The sequence below is a fragment of the Arvicola amphibius genome, chromosome 6 (genome assembly GCF_903992535.2).
Source record: "Arvicola amphibius chromosome 6, mArvAmp1.2, whole genome shotgun sequence".
NCBI classification, from domain to species: Eukaryota; Metazoa; Chordata; class Mammalia; order Rodentia; family Cricetidae; genus Arvicola; species Arvicola amphibius.
Genome location: NC_052052.2, coordinates 113,742,854 through 113,755,114, shown reverse-complemented (window position 1 = coordinate 113,755,114; position 12,261 = coordinate 113,742,854). Strand labels below are relative to the sequence as shown.

The following is a 12,261-nucleotide window of genomic DNA, read 5'->3' as shown; positions in this document are numbered from 1 at the left end:
AAAATTGTTAATTAAAACTTATCTGCATTACATCCCACAGTTGTCTGGCATTTCCATTGTCTCTTCAGTCCTTTGCTATCCTTCCAATCTGCCATCTGCCAATTTGCTGACTTGGAGATATTTCTACCACCCAAGCGTGCCAGTTTTGCAACCTCTGAGTAAGATTTGAAGCTCTTGCTGCAAGATTTTGAGGTCTTGGTATAAATAGAGTCAGAGAGACAGTGGGAAACCTTCCATCCTTTACAGTGTGGTGGCTTCTCTGTAAAACCAAGAGCTTCAGGGCCAGCATTCTCTGGCCCATTAATAGACACAAACTCTGACTTAAATACATATTAATTGTATTTACATGAATCTTTGGAATTTATGGAGATAGTAGACAAAAAATTATTTGACTTATTTTTGGGAACAGTGGGATTGAGTTCTCTTTTTTATTATTAAAAATAGCTTCTTCCCTCTCACATAATGTATCCTGATTATGGATTATCCCTCCTCTCTACTCCTCCCAGTTCCTCCACACTTACCCTCCCATCTGGATCCACCCCCTTTTTGTCTCTCATAAGAAACAAACAGGCTTCTAAGGGGCAATAATAAAACAAGATATAGTAAAGCAAAAACTAATATATCAGAATAGAACAAAACAAACAAACAGAAGGAAAAGAGCCAAAGAAAAGACAGAAGAAACAGATAGAGATGCAGAGTTTCACTTCTTCTCACATTCAGGAATCCCATAAAAACACCAAATGGAAGCCATAATATATGCGCAAAGTATTTTAAAAAGTAAAATACACACATATACATACATACATATATTAAAATAAAAAAAACAAAATAAGATGATTTGTTTTAAAAGTGATGACACACCATTATGAGACAAAGACCCTCCAAAGATGCCATTGCGTTGGTTTTCTGTTATCCATCTAACCTACCGCTGGGCATGCAGCCTACTCTCTGCTACAGTTATTCAGTGATTTCATTTAGATCCCTTCATATATGGTGGCATCTTAAAGTTAAATTCTGAGCTGTGACAGCTGCAGCACTTGAAATACGTTATGAGATTTAGTTGAGATGAGCATTTGAGGCTTTAAAACTAGAAACACAAGTTGTGCAGCCCCTGGCTCTCTGCTGAGTGCGCACGGATAGTTGGTTCTGTGGGAGCGCCTCGCGATGCCCTCGCTCTTCCCGCTTTCCCTCCTCTTTCTGTGTGGGGCCGCTTTCCACCCTCCCTTCCAGCTGTTCTCTTTCTTCTCCCCTCCGTCTTGTCATTTCCATTTTTATTTTCTTCCTCTTCCCTCCTTTCTTCTCTCCCTCCTTCCTTTCTTCACTCCTCTCTTTCATCCTTCCTGCTTTGTATGTCTAATTTTTGTTAACTCTGTCTGGTTTCTTGTTAACTCTGTCCAGTTTCTTGTTAACTCTGCCTAGTTTCTTCCTGCCTCTATTTAACTTCTCATTCCCTCATGGATACTTTGCATATTTCTGAGTTTATATTTTTTTCTTGGATAATTAAGGCTAGAAATATCTGAGATCGACAAGAGGCAGTTCTCTGATTTAAAGGGGGATGGACCGACTGAAGTGAGTGTTCAAATTTCTGCCAGCAATAGGCTCTGGCTTTTGTTCTCATTTCATGGAATGGTTTGGTTTGAAAACCTTCCTGCTTTGAGACTTGGGATTCTCCCTTAGGAAAAGAAACAAGGTCTTTTCTTTGTATATATGGACAGAAAATCATGTTGTGCTATGTGTGTGTGTGGTCCTACTGGCCCAAGTCTTGTTGCTTTCACGGCACTGACCTTTATAACACCTTAACCATATCGTCCCAGGTTCTCTATTGCAGCAGGCTCTACCCAAAAGTTAACCAGCCCCTTTTCAGGCACTTGGTTCTACTTCCTCTTCAATAGCAAAAGCCTATGGTTCTTTTGACATCCATTTAATTTCAGGAGGAAAGGATATTATTTTAGTCAAGAAAAAAATCTGATTGATTGATTGATTTTTCAAGACAGGATTTCTGTGTCACTTTGGAGCCTGTCCTGGAACTAGTTCTTTTTAGACCAGACTGGCCTTGAACTCACAGAGATCCACCCGCCTCTGCCTCCCAAGTGTTGGGATTAAAGGCGTGTGCCACTACCACCCGGCTTTGATTTTACTTATTTTTAAAACCAGTCATAAAAGCACTCCCTCCTTACCTGTGTATAATATCTGTTCTTACTCTCTTCTCTCCCTGGTACAAAACTCGGGATTTCTGGATCTGAAATGCTAGTCATAAAATCATGGTATCTACCAAGCTGAAGAGCCCCTTCTGGAATTCTGGAGACATCTATTTTTCAGAGAGAATTTTCTAGAGTGCAAATCCTCATGGTCACTGTCACAGAACCCTATTCGCCAATTACAACTCTAACTTTATTCATTTTCCACTGGGGTGGGGCAGAGGTCAGAGTTCACTTCCAGGAGTGAGTGTCTCCTTCCTTTGCAGTTTCTGGAGTCAAACTCAGGTCTTTGGGCTTGCACAGCAAGTGTCTCCCCTGAGTCATAGCACTGCCCACCCCTAGCACCATTCCATCACATTACATGTGTGTCCTCATTAACCCCCAGAGTAATCTGATGAGATGAAAGCTGTTAGCACCCCGTCCCCTAGGTAAGGAAACTAATACTCTGACAAGGATAACAATAGACACAGGGGGGCTGGAGAGATGGCTCAGAGGTTAAGAGCACTGGCTGCTCTTCCAGAGGTCCTGAGTTCAATTCCCAGCAACCACATGGTGGCTCACAACCATCTGTACTAAGATCTGGCACCCTCTTCTGGCGTGCGGGCATATATAGAGGCAGAATGTTGTATACATAATAAATAAATAAATTTAAAAAAATAGACACAGGGGCCACACAAAGGGTTTTGGGTGTTCTGACTTATACATTTCAATGTTTGTCCTTGAAACTGAGTTCATCTGAGTTGAGTCTTGTCACGGTATCTCAAACAGGGAGGACAGTACCTGGGGACAGTTGTTTAAATGGACCTGTGTTCAGGGGATCTTCACAGAAAATCTCTGACACAGGCCATTGGAGGTCCCAGGCAGGCAGGCCCCTCTCTATGTGGTGCAGTTAGGATGTCACATGTAACGCCAGGGGAAGAGCACTTTCATGGCAGCGTTAGGAAAGCCGGCACACATTGGACGGCAGGATGAGAACCCAGAGGGCAGAAGGCTGGAGAGATGTTTAGGGAAGAACGCCAGGCAGGGAAAAGTCTTGTCACTAAACCGGGGAGGCTGGAGGCAGAGTGAGCCATTGGAGAGCGTTATGCAAACGAGTTCAGTGCTGGGGTTTCTACTTTTTCAAATCCATTTTGGCTTTCGTGTAGAAGTGACTACAGAGGATACACAGGAGTCCAGATTACTAACTAGTGGGTGGTAGTCATAGAAAAGCATGGCAGGGAAATCAAAGTGATGATCGACCTGTAGGTGTGGCTTTCATACAGCCAACAGTTTGAATCTAAAATTGTCCCCCTGCAGGCTCATGTGTCCAACATTTAGTCTTTAGTTAGTGCTACTATTTTGGAAATTTGGGGGACTTTTAAGGTGGTAGCCCTAACTAGCAGACACAGGTTAGTAGCAGGCAACTTCGACATCCATCTCTGGTTCCTTCTAGAACTCTTTGTTCCCTGGACCAACCAAGATTTGAGATACCACAGTCAAAAGCTCCCACCATCCCAGGCCAAGCTATCCTGCCATGTTCTCCCCATCACAGTGGATTATATTACATGAAACAATGAGCCGACACAAATCCATCATCTCTTAAGTCATTTCTGTCAGGCATTTTATCACAGCCACGAAAGAAAAGGAAACTATTATAAAACACAGGTAAATAGTGGCAACTCCAAGAATTCGGGAAGACAGACTAGAAAGGAGAGAAATGGAATGGGTTTGGTTTTTGGATTTCTGGATCTGAAATGCTAGTCATAAGATCATGGTATCTACCAAGCTGAAGAGCCCCATCTGGAATTCTGGAGACATCTAATTTTCAGAGAGAATTCTTCCTCGGGGTGGCTGGTGGTGTTGCGGATTCAGGCAGTTTGGATAAAGCTACCTCATACGGCACAAGGACTCTGTGGACTGCAGGTGGAGGCTTGGCAATCAATACAAATCAGAGGTTGTGTGGAAGACTGGAGGAAGCTGGCAAAGGGTGAGGAAACCAGGAAAGTATCATATCTCAGGAGTCAGGAAAAGAGTTTCCAGTGGCAAGAAAAAGTCAATAATCTAGATTCTTGAGAAAGCCAAGATAAGAAGACAGAGAGGCCAGGAGGTACAGCCATTAACAAGGGCCTTAGGACCTTCAAGGTAGGGCACAGGAACAAATGGCTTCAGTGTTGTCCAGTGGGCCCATGTTCAAACGAAGTAGGAATGGCTGCCGCAAAGGACCTGTGGTGAACCTGATAACCAGGCCAGAGCACGTCGTTCTCCAGCTCTGGCTTCACGAGTGGTCTGATCTGAAGTCATGCCTTCACACATCTGTCACAGTTTTCTCACACGTAAAGCTAATCCTCCATAACCCGGTGCATAAATGGGGACTAAGTGAGACAACATGTAATGCAGATAATGTATTATCTAAAAATATATAATATAGATATAGATGAATACACTGTTGATATGAAGAATCATTTACTTCTAAGTCTTAAATCAGGTCATAGTGGTTTTAGTTTTTACCCTGAATCTCATCTGGGACAAATAGGAAAATTAGAAATCAAGCAAACTTTAGCAATGAAACTTTTATTTTCACATTTTGTAGGATTTTTATATGTGTGAGTGTATGTATGTGAATATATATACACACACACACACACACACACATGTACCTGTGATCACAACTGTGCAGGTCCACACATGTGAGAGCGTTCCTGTACATTCACGAAGAGACCAGAGGAAAACCTCAACTGTCATTCCTTAGATTCCATCCATCTTGTTTTCTGAGACGGTGTCTCTCTCTGGGCTGGAAGTTGATGTGGGAGATTTGAAATAACCAAAAATAGTCCTTTTTTAATAAATCAGTTTTAATAAAAGGAGAAAGAGGGATACTTACAAAGCCAAGGCTCCAGCGAAGCAAAGGGTCAAGCGGGGGAAAAAACAGGGCGGCTATCTCCCACCTGGCTCCTTTTAAGGGTACCTCTCTCCCCTGGGGCAGCCACGCCCCTGAACGCAGGGATTGGGCCAGCTGCCCCAACAGGAAGTCACCAGCTATGCTAGGCTGGCTGATCAGTGAACCCAGGGGTCATCTGTCTCCTCTTCCCCAGTGAACCACCTCACCCAGCTCTTTCTTTTCTAACTTGTGTTCGTTCTGTGAGATCACACACAGGTCCTAGGGGTTGCAAACAGCACTTTATTGGCTGAGCTATCCCTCCAACCCTACAGTTCATGTTTTATCTCCACATACATTTCATGTGGCTAGCAGTTTTCACTCAGATCTTATCTCAGGCCTGCTTTCAAAGTCTTATTGAGCTAATTCACGTTTCAAATGATAATCCTGAATGAAAGGTTCGGCCATACATGTCAATTCAACAAAGAGAACTTCATTCTTTGTAACGTGCTTCTATGGTACTCTAACTCACTGGGAGAGTACCAAATGTTCATCACGTCTAATGAGTCTTGTTGATAAAGCTGATATTTAGTAAACCCCCAAAAATTAGTAGATTAAGATGTTTTTCTTATATAAGAGTTTACTTTGAGTCATCCTGGTCAGGCAACTCTTCTCAGAGCAGTGTGTTGAGTGACAGTTTATCCTTGGTCAAACTTTTGAGTTCATCTGAAGGGGTCTCAACTTCAGTCTTAGAGGAGAAGAAAGCATGCAAGACAGATTGACTACGAGGGAGTGCTGTGACCACACCTCAGCGATGTACACATCTTCTGCCCATGTCCAACGGGAAAGAGCTTAGACCATGTTCAGTGACAACAAAGGCTACAAAACATTGTCTCGGAAGGAAAGAAAAATTAATCTGAGCATAAACTCATCTTATACCACACGTAAATAGTGTGAAACGTGTACCTACCATTACCAATATTCTAGGAACACCAGCTTCCCAGTCATGTGGGTTAAATGTATAGTTAATTCCATTTTTCAGACTCCTCACTACTGTTTTGAGGGTTATTTATGTCTGCATCCTAGGACTAAGGATATACTAGGTAGCAGAGCTCTTGCCTTGTATGGATGAGGCCCTGGATTTCTTCTCACCACTAGGGCTGTGGGATTGTGTCCTTGCTCTTCCTAACAAATTTGGAAACCTCAGAACAAACAACCACAAGGCCATTCACACACCTGAGAATAGAAGATAATTTCCCTAATCTTCTGCACAGATTCTAAGCCCATTCACCCACTAGAGCACAAACACAATACGGCAGAGACCACAAGACCTTATTGTCATCAGAGTTGATGTCAGCATAACAACCCATCTACCTGTCCACATAGGGCAAGCAAGTTCAAGTTGGTGAGAACTATTCCAAAGAAAACATTCAGTGAATTACACAGTAGTTAAAAGGTAGAAATTTTGTTTTAGATTGTCTTTATATTAATGAACTATAACAAAATATATCAGAAACCATCTGCAAGAATCTGTCCCCAAGGAAAAGAACAGCATGTCCACAGCTTGTCAAGATCAATAGCAATTTCTCTAAAGGGGACCGTAGGGCAAGCACAGTAATATCATTAGCAGATCTGCTGAGCAGGGAAAGGGGAAACAGGCAAGGATCTGGGTGTCTCTGCATCTTCAGTGGCTGTAGAAATGCTATAGTGAGCAATTCTGGTTTGTTCATCAATTTTCTTTTCTGACCCATGAGGTACAACGAGCCATTTTTCCTATTGTCCTGAGACTAACTTCACCTTGGGAGAACATAAATAGGGACAGTATACAGTCCAGTTTCTACCAGATCATAAACCCTGAGAGGAGGAAAGGTGGAAGGAAGGACAAAAGGAAGGGCGGGAGGGAGGGGGAGGAAGGGCAAGAGGAGGGAGGGGAAGAGAAGAAAGCAAGGACAAGGAGGAGGAAGGGATGGGCAGATTAAAAAGAAACACAGAAGGGAGAGAGGGATTGAAAAGGAATAAGGGAAGAAAGAGGGGTGGAAAGGGGTAAGTGTGCAGACAGGATAGCTCAGTGGTAAAAGTGCTTGTGGCTAAGCCTGAAGACCTGAGTCTTGAGCTTAAGCCCAGAACTCACATGGTTGAAGGAAAGAACCAACTCCTTACAAGTTGTCCTTTTACTTCCACAGTATCATCTGAGTACATACATGTACACACATACTCTAACTTCAACTAAATGAATGAGTGAGGGAGGAAGAACGAGAGGCTAAAAGGCAAGAGAGATGGGAAGAGGAGGGGCAGGATTCATTTGATAGACCCTAAGATGGTAAGCAAAGAGGTTGTGAGTTGTGTGAGAGATAACATGGTAAATCCATAACATCAGCAGCTACAAGAAAATGTTTAATAATATGCACATGCATCTGTAAATGCTGGCATGTGGGCTCTTCAAACATGAGTTTAAAGGGGAAGGTCAGAATGCAAAAGAGTCTCTCTCTCCCTCGCTCTCTCTCCTTCCTGTCCCTTCAGAGCCCCACAGGTACCACTGCCCACAGCTCTGGTGTCACCCAGCCTCTTTCTCTAAGTCCCATAGAAAATCAAAGCTAATAGGGAAAACATCCAAGTCCCGTGTCCTTTCTCCTTGGACTTTCCCTGCCAGTATGATGGGGGAGCACACTGACATTTGTTTCTAGATATTGAGTGTCTTTTGTGTGTCCACCATTGTACTGGGGCACCAGTGATGGACAAGGTAGACACGTGGATCTGTGTTCTTTCTGTTGTTTCTCCTGAGACTGGATAAGTTAAGAAGAAAAAAAATTTCTTAGCTCACAGTTTTAACAACTAAAGTCCAAACTTCTTGGCCCTGAGTCTGGTAATGGCTCCCCTTCCTCCACTGTTCCACATCACATCATGATAGATAGAATAAAGGAGAGGGAGGAAGAGAAAAAGAGAAGAGAGGGAGGGACAGAGGAGAACATAAGTGAACAACAAAGGCAGAAGAGCAGAAGCTGAGCTTTATTTAATAATTCACTCTCTCGGGGGCTGGTGCTTCCCTCAAGACCAGCGTGGACCTCTGCTTAGGACAGCATCACCAATGATTTACCCAGCTTTAAATCCTGTCCATCCTATCGTCCGCTACATCATAAAAGCGATTCCAGGATTCCAGCATGTGAGCCCTTGGTGAGCACACACCAACAGATATAAACTACAGCAAGACTACTCTATCTGTCTCTAGAAATACATAATATTGGAAGCTTCCCCAAGTGACAATGTCATATATGAGAATAGGCCATTAGTCCATAACTTATACATGTAAATTAACTATTAAGGTTAAAAATATTTACAATATTTCTAATAATACCAAAATTAAATATAATTGTTATAATTATTTACTATAAAAATTATGTTATAAGTTAAATTATACAATTAAAATTGTATAATTTATAATTATTAATATACTTCTTTATGTGAAAAACAACTAGTACATTCTCTGTCACAGTCACTTGTTTTTTAAGACAGGGTCTCACTATGTAAGCCTGAATGACCTCGAACTCACTGTATAGACCACACTAGCCTTAATCTCATATAAATCTACCTGCCTCTGCTTCCCAGGAACTGGGATTAAAGGCATACCCCAATATACCTGACCCCATCCATGACCAATTTTTTGTTTTGTTTTGTTTTTTGAATTTTAGAAAATATTCGTTTCTGTAATGTAAACTTATGACCTTTGACTAATTTATTTAAAGGCATTTTAAAAGTGGATTCGTGTGAAATTTAGTGCAGAATAATTGACACTCTCATTGACAATTGCACCTGTAGTTTTATTTTAAAGTAAATGTTTAAATGGCATTTTATTGATGATCCTATAAAAAAAAAAACTTGTTTTCAGATTTGCCAAGATAATGCAAGTATATAAGTCAACTATGTGTCACTATGGCAAAATGCCTGGGATAAACAAAAGAGAAGATTAATTGGTTCATAGTTTCAGGAGTTGCAATACCTGGTCACAAGACCCTGTTGCTTTGGGCATTTGTCCTATCACAACAGAAGCTGTCTCTGTAAGAAGCCAAGAAGCTAAATAGAGAGATTCCCATAACCCAAGGTGAGGACTAAGCCTTTAACACGATGGGTTCTCAAAGGACAGTCCAGACCCACACTATTATTGCCTTGTGCCTTTGATGACTGCACCTTGAAACGGGGTTCACGATTTGCATTTACATTGACTGGTGCAACTGCTCTCTGTTCCTCCAGCCCCCAGTGCTGTGATTCACTTCACTAACTCTGGGGATGCTGTCTAACTAATCTCTTAGAGCAGATCCCTTCTCAGAATGTGACATGGGTGTTTCTTCAGCCCTTGTGGACTGTGTGAATACATGCTGAAGATGAACAGTAGCAAGTCTCAGCTTCAGAATAAAGATGGATAGACAGAATAAAGATTTCTCTTAATATCTCCATTATATTGCCTCCTCCTGTAATTATATATTGTAGACTTTAATTGCCTACAATAACATTACACTTCTTGGTGGGCTTACTACCAATTGAAAAATTAGACAATGCTGAACAGATTAATTTTCATTGAAAGTTGACCACCTTGTGTTTGTGTAGACAAGAAATTCTCTTTTAAGATTCATGGGCATAGTGTTTTTGCAAGTACTCTTTTACTCCTTGGGCACTTACCACACTCAGCACATAAGGTCTGATCGAGTCACCTTAGTCTGAGCTGGATATAAATGATGTGGCCTCCCCAAGGATGAAATGAAGGTGCGCTTATTATGATATTTTTGCATTAATTGTGTTTGGTGACTTTGATGGTCTGGCACAGGAAACACATTTCTTGATGTCCTCTGACTAAGCACACTTCCAGATTCATCAAAGAAACTCCAGGGCTGGGAATTCCATTGCTGCCATGGATCACTCTAGGCCCTTCCTGCTGTCTCTGATTTGAGCACATTAGTGTTAAATGACTGATGTTCATCCTTGTGCAGGAGCAATGTGAATGTCCTTCCTCGGAGAGCTGATGTTTAGATGTTTTTCCCCTCCTCTGGACCTCATCATTTCGATGAGAACTGAAGACAGAACTAAGGGTAATTAAGGAAACAAAGTAGAGAGAAGTCACAGAAGCAAAAGGAGGATGTAGGAAACTGGTGTTTACATATTTATCACAGCAGAGAGAAAGACCGCATTTAGTAAAGGGTAGAAATCTCATGAACGTGACCATGACCCACTAAAGGTTGTGATGGTAGTCACAATGTAGCATGTCTGATGTCATTCATAGATAGTGAATGCAAGCTGTAATACATTTGTGAGTTCCATGTTTATCTCCATGCAGCGAGTTGCACCCCTGCTCTTGTGTATGTGCTTCGGTAGATGCCTTTGGTCCAAACCCTTGGTCCACTTTCTTAGAGGCATCCTCTTGTTGTTGTAGGAAGGCCTGCACCCAGTATCCACCAGATCACCCCTTGGGACACTTTGCCCAGCACTATGTGTAAGTAAAATGAGATAAACCAATCAACTATATAAACTCTTCTCTTCTTCTCCCTCCCCACTTCCCCCAACCCATCACTGCACTGAAAACATCTTCAAGAATAAAGCCAATCACCTCTATTGCTATAGAATGCTGACTTAAAACTGATGGTTGGCTTTATTCAAAGGAATGGTTTGACTGAAGTACAGAATTCATTTCCTGTGATAGGAAGCTGTTTTCTAGCACACAGCAAGCAGGAACGTGGCAACAATTTGGGGGGGAGTATAGGCGGAGGCATGCTTATTCATTTTCTGGCTTCCCAGACCCAATATAATCACATAGAAACTATACTAATTGCAACACTGCTGTGCCAATTAGCTCATGCATATTTCTAACTAACTCTTACATCTTAAATTAACCTTTTCCTATTATTTTGTATTTTACCATGAAGCTCGTGGTTTACCAGTAAGGTTCTGGCTGGCGGCTGGCATCTTTCTAATTCAGCGAATACATGGTGTCTCCCTGGCTCCACCTTCTTTTCTCCTCTATCTCTATTTAGAATTCCCACCTTGCTCTACTCTGCCCTTAAGAAGGGCAAAGTAGCTTTATTCATTAACCAGTAAAAGCAACACATATACAGAAGGACTTTCCACGCCGGGGGGGGGGTCTTCCTTTTTATTCTTGTGGGCCACTGGGAAGCTGTGTCCTCAGGTCCTAAGGAGACAACAAGTTACCCATCCAGCTCCTCAGCTGTCTGCTTAGCACACACCTCAGACTTGGGAAGACTGATTCCTAACGTCACATACTCCTCTTTCTGTCTGTTGACACTTCTGGGTCTTTTTCCAGTTCAGGCTGCATTTGTCACTTTATACTGTGACAAGACACCTGACAGAAGCAACCTGAGGATGAAGGATTGTTTCGGCTCGTCATTTGAGTCTTTTATGGTTAGGAAGGCATGCCAGAGTTCATGATGGTATAGCTGTCTGGTGTGGTCCCTCCAGCCTAATCTCTCCAGGACAACTGCAGTGACTCTTGTGAAACACATGCCACCGCACGCCACTCAGACACTCCTGATCAAAACACTGTAGTCGCTTCCCTGTTAACTTCCCACGTGAGATTTCCAGCCATTGCAGGAGTCTAGTGCCCTCTCTGACTGTTCCCTCTGCTTGTTTACCCTCCACACCTATAATCATCCCCTGGCTTCCTGCTGGCTTGTTCACTGTGTGTCTACTGTGCAACTTTTTCTGGGGACACATGAACAAATGCCTTTTCACCCCAGCTAGAGCACTGATGACAGACTAAAGAAATGACCCTACCCAAGTCAGGCTTGGTGAATCAATGAATGAATTTACTTTAGTTACTTCATCAAAAAATCCCACCCCAGCATGCATGACAACTCACAAAACTGTCCCTGGAGGTCCCTACAGAGTTTGCAAGGCATCTCAGCCATGGGACTCTGTTCTGCACTTTTCCACTGCTTATCAAACCCGAGAGAGGAATCTTGGGAATCTTGGAAGTTTCTGAGCTTTGTAAGGTTGGTGAACTTCCTGAGTCTTATGAATTTCCCTCCTCCTTCCTCTCTCCATGGAGGGAATGTTTCATTTCTTAGAAAACAGCTACCCAATAGTCACATGCCCACCCATAGTGGAAGAGAAGGCTTTTTCTGTGCTTGCCTTCACAGGGTACTTAGAGCCTTCTGCAACTGTGTTCAGTATCTGCCTACCAGAGAGATCAAAAATGAAAGCCCCCTC

The 12,261-nt window shown here is 42.4% G+C and overlaps 1 protein-coding gene across 3 annotated transcripts in view; it reads left to right on the top strand.

Moving 5' to 3' along the window:
• Positions 1-12,261, top strand: part of Chrm3 (cholinergic receptor muscarinic 3) — a 449,710-nt gene that overhangs the window by 334,079 nt on the left and 103,370 nt on the right. Inside the window, exon 5 of one of the 3 annotated variants that reach the window (XM_038332294.1) lies at positions 10,472-10,531. The exons of the other annotated variants lie outside the window; for them this stretch is intronic. The gene's annotated coding sequence lies outside the window, so the exon portion shown is untranslated. The remainder of the gene's footprint in view (positions 1-10,471; positions 10,532-12,261) is intronic. 3 annotated transcript variants of the gene reach the window in all.